The following is a 7488-nucleotide window of genomic DNA, read 5'->3' as shown; positions in this document are numbered from 1 at the left end:
TCTTCATAGTGTTCTTGGTGTTCATCTTGACATTCATAGCATTCTTGCATGCATTCATTGTTTTGATCTAAAAATTTCATGCATTGCATAATTTTCATGTTTTCATAAAAATTCAAAAATCAAAAAAAAAATATCTTTCCCTTTTTCTCTCATCAAATTCGAAAATTTGAGTTGACTTTTTCAAAAATTTTTAAAATAAAGTTGTTTCTTATGAGTCAAATCAAATTTTCAATTTGAAAATCTTATCTTTTTCAAAATCTTTTTCAAAAATCAAATCTTTTTCAAATTTCTTAGTTATTTTCAAAAATTCCAAAAATCTTTTTCAAAAATCTTTTTCTTATTTTTATATAAAATTTTCGAAAATAACTAATCAATTAATGTTTTGATTCAAAAATTTGAAGTTTGTTACTTGCTTGTTAAGAAAGATTCAAACTTTGAGTTCTAGAATCATATCTTATGATTTCTTATGAATCAAGTCATTAATTGTGATTTTAAAAATCAAATCTTTTTCAAAACTAATTTTATCATATCTTTTCAAAAATATCTTCCTATCTTATCTTTTTCAAAAATATCTTCTCAAAATATCTTTTCTAACTTCCTAACTTCTTATCTTTTCAAAATTTGTTTCAACTAACTAACTAACTTTTTGTTTGTTTCTTAACTTTTTCAAAACTACCTAACTAACTCTCTCTCTCTCTAATTTTCGAAAATATCTCTCCCTTTTTCAAAAATTTCTTTTTAATTAACTAATTATTTTTTTTTTGAATTCAAAAATTTTCGAAAAATACTAACTAATTTTCAAAAACCAATTTTCAAAAATCACTAACTCTTTTTCAAAATAATTTTCGAAAATTATTCCTCCCCCATCTCATTCTATCTATTCATTCATGTCCTAACATCTCATCTCACATTCCAATCCTCACAGTTGTGTTTCTTCCTTTACATCACATCCTTTATCTCCCCCTCTTCTTCTACTTACAAAGGGATCCCTATACTGTGGTATAAAGGATCTCTATTATTATTATCATTTTTCTGGCCATTCTTCCTTGTCATATGAGCAGGAGCAAGGATAAGAACATTCTTGTGGAAGCAGATCCAGAACCTGAAAGAACTCTGAAGAGAAAATTAAAAGAAGCTAAAATACAACAATCCAGAGATAACCTTTCAGAAATTTTCGAACAGGCAGAGGAGATGGCAGGCGAAAATAATAATAATGAAAGGAGGATGCTTGGTGACTTTACTGCACCTAATTCCAATTTACATGGAAGAAGCATCTCCATTCCTGCCATTGGAGCAAACAACTTTGAGCTGAAACCTCAATTAGTTTCTCTGATGCAACAGAACTGCAAGTTTCATGGACTTCCATCTGAAGATCCTTTTCAGTTCTTAACTGAATTCTTACAGATATGTGATACTGTTAAGACTAATGGAATAGATCCTGAAGTCTATAGGCTCATGCTTTTCCCTTTTGCTGTAAGAGACAGAGCTAGATTGTGGTTGGATTCTCAACCCAAAGACAACCTGAACTCTTGGGATAAGCTGGTCACGTCTTTCTTAGCCAAGTACTTTCCTCCTCAAAAGCTGAGCAAGCTTAGAGCTGATGTTCAAACCTTCAGACAGAAAGAAGGTGAATCTCTCTATGAAGCTTGGGAAAGATACAAACAGTTGACCAAAAAGTGACCTTCTAACATGCTTTCAGAATGGACCATCCTGGATATATTCTATGATGGTTTATCTGAGCTATCAAAGATGTCACTGGACACTTCTGCAGGCGGATCCATTCACCTAAAGAAAACGCCTGCAGAAGCTCAAGAACTCATTGACATGGTTGCTAATAACCAGTTCATGTACACTTCTGAAAGGAATCCTGTGAGTAATGGGACGCCTATGAAGAAGGGAGTTCTTGAAGTTGATACTCTGAATGCCATATTGGCTCAGAATAAAATATTGACTCAGCAAGTCAATATGATCTCTCAGAGTCTGCATGGAATGCAAGCTGCATCCAACAGTACTCAAGAGGCATCTTCTGAAGAAGAAGCCTATGATCCTGAGAACCCTGCAATAGCAGAGGTGAATTACTTAGGTGAACCTTATGGAAACACCTATAACTCAACATGGAGAAATCATCCAAATTTCTCATGGAAGGATCAAAAGCCCCAACAAGGCTTTAATAATGGTGGAAGAAACAGGTTTAGCAATAGCAAGCCTTTTCCATCATCAACTCAGCAACAGACAGAGAACTCTGAACAAAATGCTTTTAATTTAGCAAATCTAGTCTCTGATCTATCTAAGGCCACTGTAAGTTTCATGAATGAAACAAGGTCTTCCATTAGAAATTTGGAAGCACAAGTGGGCCAGCTGAGTAAAAGGATCACTGAAATCCCTCCTAGTACTCTCCCAAGCAATACAGAAGAGAATCCAAAAGGAGAGTGCAAGGCCATTGACATAAGCGCCATGGCCGAACCTGTGAGGAGAGGAGAGGACGTGAATCCCAAGGAGGAAGACCTCCTGGGATGTCCAGTGATCAATAAGGAGCTTCCCTCTGGGGAACCAAAGGACTCTGAGGCTCATCTAGAGACCATAGAGATTCCATTGAACCTCCTTATGCCCTTCATGAGCTCTGATGAGTATTCCTCTTCTGAAGAGAATGAGGATGTCACTGAAGAGCAAACTGCCAAGTTTCTTGGTGCAATCATGAAGCTGAATGCCAAATTATTTGGCATTGATGCTTGGGAAGTTGAATCTCCCTTGTTCATCAATGAACTAAGTGATCTGGATCAACTGACATTGCCTCAGAAGAGACAGGATCCTGGAAAGTTCATAATACCCTATACCATAGGCACCATGATCTTTAAAGCTCTGTGTGACCTTGGTTCAGGAATAAACCTCATGCCCCTCTCTGTAATAGAGAAACTGGGAATCTATGGGGTGCAAGCTGCTAAAATCTCACTAGAGATGGCAGACAGCTCAAGAAAACAGGCATATGGACAAGTAGAGGATGTATTAGTAAAGGTTGAGGACCTTTACATCCCTGCTGATTTCATAGTCCTGGATACTGGAAAGGAAGAGGATGAATCCATCATCCTAGGAAGACCTTTCCTGGCCACAGCAAGAGCTGTGATTGATGTTGACAGAGGTGAAATATTCCTTCAATGGAATGAGAACTCCCTTGTGTTTAAAACTCAAGGATCTCCCTCTGCAACCATGGAGAGGAAGCAGAAAAAGCTTCTCTCCAAGCAGAGTCAACCAGAGCCCCCACAGTCAAACTCTAAGTTTGGTGTTGGGAGGCCACAACCAAACTCTAAGTTTGGTGTTGAACTCCCATATCCAAACTCTAAGTTTGGTGTTGGAGAGTCTCAACAAAGCTCTGCACATCTGTAAGGCTCCATGAGAGCCCAGTGTCAAGCTATTGACATTAAAGAAGCGCTTGTTGGGAGGCAACCCAATGTTTATCTAATTCTTATTTTTATTGTTTTTCATGTTTTCTTAGGTTCATGATCATATGGAGTCACAAAATAAATATAAAAATTGAAAACGGAATCAAAAACAGCAGAAGAAAAATCACACCCAGGAGGAGCATCTGTCTGGCGTTCAAACGCCAGAACAGAGCATAGTTCTGGCGCTGAACGCCCAGAATGGGAGCATCCTGGCGCTGAACGCCCAGAACAAGCATGGTTCTGGCGTTCAACGCCAGAAATGGCAGCAAAGGGGCGTTGAACGACCAAAATGGGCACCAACCTGGCGCTGAACGCCCAGAGTTGTGTGCAAGGGCATTTTACATGCCTAAATTGGTGCAGGGATGTAAATGCCTTGACACCTCAGGATCTGTGGACCCCACAGGATCATCTCAGGATCTGTAGACCCCACAGGATCCCCACCTACCTCATCATCTCTCTTCCCATTCATGATCATCCCTTCTACTTTCCATTTACCACTCACATCCATACACCCACTACCTTCAAAATTCAACATCTCTCTCCCACCCAATCCCACCCATATGGCCGAATACAAACTCCCATCCATCTCCTCCATATCTTCTTCTTATTCTTCTATTCTTTCTTCTTTTGCTCGAGGGCGAGCAACATTCTAAGTTTGGTGTGGTAAAAGCATAGCTTTTTTGTTTTTTCCATAACCATTGATGGCACCTAAGGCCAGAGAAACCTCTAGAAAGAGGAAAGGGAAGACAAAAGCTTCCATCAAGGGTCTATAGCTCAGTGGTAGAACATTTGACTGCAAATCAAGAGATCCCTGAGATACCTCAGGGGATTCATTTTCTTCCACACAATTATTGGAAGCAACTAAGGGTGGAACATCAGGAGCACTCCATCATCCTTCATGAAATCAGAGAAGATCTAAAAGCAATGAAGGAGGAGCAGCAAAGACAAGGAAGAGACATAGAAGAGCTCAAGTACATCACTAAGGTGGACTCATTCCTTGTTCTTACTTTCTCTGTTTTTTTTTTCGTTTTATATGTTATGTGCTCATCCATGTTTGTGTCTTCATTACATGATCATTAGTAGTAGTAACTCTGTCTTAAAGTTATGAATGTCCTATGAATCCATCACCTCTCTTAAATGAAAAATGTTTTAATTCAAAAGAACAAGAAATACATGAGTTTCGAATTTATCCTTGAACTTAGCTTAATTATATTGATGTGGTGACAATGCTTCTTGTTTTCTGAATGTATGCTTGAACAGTGCATATGTCTTTTGAAGTTGTTGTTTAAGAATGTTAAATATGTTGGCTCTTGAAAGAATGATGACTAGGAGACATGTTATTTGATAATCTGAAAAATCAAAAAAATGATTCTTGAAGCAAGAAAAAGCAGCAAAGAACAAAGCTTGCAGAAAAAAAAAATAGGCGAAAAAAAAAATAGAAAGAAAAAGAAAAAGCAAGCAGAAAAAGCCAATAACCCTTAAAACCAAAAGGCAAGGGCAAATAAAAAGGATCCCAAGGCTTTGAGCATCAGTGGATAGGAGGGCCTAAAGGAATAAAATACCGGTCTAAGCGGCTAAACCAAGCTGTCCCTAACCATGTGCTTGTGGCGTGTAGGTGTCAAGTGAAAACTTGAGACTGAGCGGTTAAAGTCAAGGTCCAAAGCAGAAAAAAAAAGAGTGTGCTTAAGAACCCTGGACACCTCTAATTGGGGACTTTAGCAAAGCTGAGTCACAATCTGAAAAGGTTCACCCAATTATGTGTCTGTGACATTTATGTATCCGGTGGTAATACTGGAAAACAAAGTGCTTAGGGCCACGGCCAAGACTCATAAAGAAGCTGTGTTCAAGAATCATCATACTGAACTAGGAGAGTCAATAACACTATTCGAAATCTGAAGTTCCTATAGATGCCAATCATTCTGAACCTCAATGGATAAAGTGAGATGCCAAAACTATTCAAGAGGCAAAAAGCTATAAGTCCCGCTCATATGATTGAAGCTATGTTTCATTGATAGTTTGGAATTTATAGTATATTCTCTTCTTTTTATCCTATTTGATTTTCAGTTGCTTGGGGACAAGCAACAATTTAAGTTTGGTGTTGTGATGAGCGGATAATTTATACGCTTTTTGGCATTGTTTTTAGTATGTTTTTAGTAGGATCTAGTTACTTTTAGGGATGTTTTCATTAGTTTTTATGTTAAATTCACATTTCTGGACTTTACTATGAGTTTGTGTGTTTTTCTGTAATTTCAGATATTTTCTGGCTGAAATTGAGGGACTTGAGCAGAAATCAGATTCAGAGGTTGAAAAAGGACTGCTGATGCTGTTGGATTCTGACCTCCCTGCACTCAAAGTGGATTTTCTGGAGCTACAGAACTCGAAATGGCGCGCTTTCAATTGCGTTGGAAAGTAGACATCCAGGGCTTTCCAGAAATATATAATAGTCCATACTTTGGCCAAGAATTGACGACGTAAACTGGCGTTCAACGCCAGCCTTCTGCCCAAATCTGGCGTCCAGCGCCAGAAAAGGATCCAAAACCAGAGTTGAACGCCCAAACTGGCACAGAAACTGGCGTTCAACTTCACAAATGGCCTCTGCACGTGCAACACTTAAGCTCAGCCCAAACACACACCAAGTGGGCCCAGGAAGTGGATTTATACATCAAATACTTACTCATGTAAACCCTAGTGACTAGTTTATTATAAATAGGACCTCTTACTATTGTATTAGGCATCTTTGGATTATCTTATGATCCTTTGATCACGTTTTGGGGGCTGGCCATCTCGGCCATGCCTGGACCTTCACTTATGTATTTTTAACGGTAGAGTTTCTACACTCCATAGATTAAGGTGTGGAGCTCTGCTGTTCCTCAAAGATCAATGCAAAGTACTACTGTTTTCTATTCAATTCTTCTTATTTCGCTTCTAAGATATCCATTCGCACCCAAGAACGTGATGAAGGTGATGATTGTGTGTGACGCTCATCATCCTTCTCCCTTATGAACGCGTGCCTGACAAACACTTCTGTTCTACATGAATTAAGCTAGAATGAGTATCTCTTAGATCTCCTAACCAGAATCTTCGTGGCGTAAGCTAGAATGATGGCGGCATTCAAGAGAATCCGGAAGGTCTAAACCTTGTCTGTGGTATTCTAAGTAGGATTCAATGATTGAATGACTGTGACGAGCTTCAAACTCGCGAGTGCTGGGCGTTAGTGACAAACGCAAAAGGAGGGTGAATCCTATTCCAGCATGATCGGGAACCGACAGATGAATAGCCGTGCCGTGACAGGGTGCGTGAGCATATTATTCACTGAGAGGAGGGGATGTAGCCACTGACAACGGTGATGCCCTTGCATAAAGCCAGCCATGGAAAGGAGTAAGACTGATTGGATGAAGATAGCAGGAAAGCAGAGGTTCAGAGGAACGAAAAGCATCTCCATTCGCTTATCTGAAATTCCTACCAATGATTTACATAAGTATCTCTATCCCTATTTTACTATATAATATTCGAAAACACCATTATCACTTTATATCTGCCTGACTGAGATTTACAAGGTGACCATAGCTTCCTTCATACCAACAATCTCCGTGGGATTCGACCCTTACTCACGTAAGGTATTACTTGGACGACCCAGTGCACTTGCTGGTTAGTTGTATCGAAGTTGTGAAAATCATGAATTAAGATCAGAGCACCAAGCTTTGGAGCCATTACCAGGATTTGTTCGAGCCTGGAGATCACAATTTCGTGCACCAATGCCTATAGAGCATCATCCAAACTTCTTGCCCAATCCCTTCTGCGGTTACTCACAGTCCATTCCAGGATTCTTTTAAGTTCTCTATTTGAGACTTCAGCCTACCCATTTGTCTGGGGATGATACGGAGTCGCCACTTTGTGGTTAATTCCATATCGGACCAGAGCGGAGTCAAGCTGTTTATTACAGAAATGAGTGCCCCCATCACTGATCAGTATCCTAGGGACACCGAACCTGCTGAAGATATACTTCTGGAGGAACTTCATCACTGTCTTAGTATCATTGGTGGGTGTTGCA

General features: G+C 39.3%; 1 non-coding gene across 1 annotated transcript; it reads right to left on the bottom strand.

Annotated features, from left to right (window-relative positions):
* Window positions 1–1587: 1587 nt before the first annotated feature.
* LOC148571761 (small nucleolar RNA R71) lies at window positions 1588–1695 on the bottom strand. The gene has a single exon (XR_015908928.1). It is a non-coding gene; the product is annotated as a small nucleolar RNA R71 (small nucleolar RNA).
* Between the last annotated feature and the right edge of the window lie 5793 nt (window positions 1696–7488).

This window comes from Arachis ipaensis, chromosome B3, assembly GCF_059453495.1.
Source record: "Arachis ipaensis isolate K30076 ecotype BB chromosome B3, ASM5945349v1, whole genome shotgun sequence".
Taxonomy (NCBI): Eukaryota; Viridiplantae; Streptophyta; class Magnoliopsida; order Fabales; family Fabaceae; genus Arachis; species Arachis ipaensis.
Note: the sequence above shows the minus strand (reverse complement) of the source record. Positions and strands in the feature narration are given on the sequence as shown.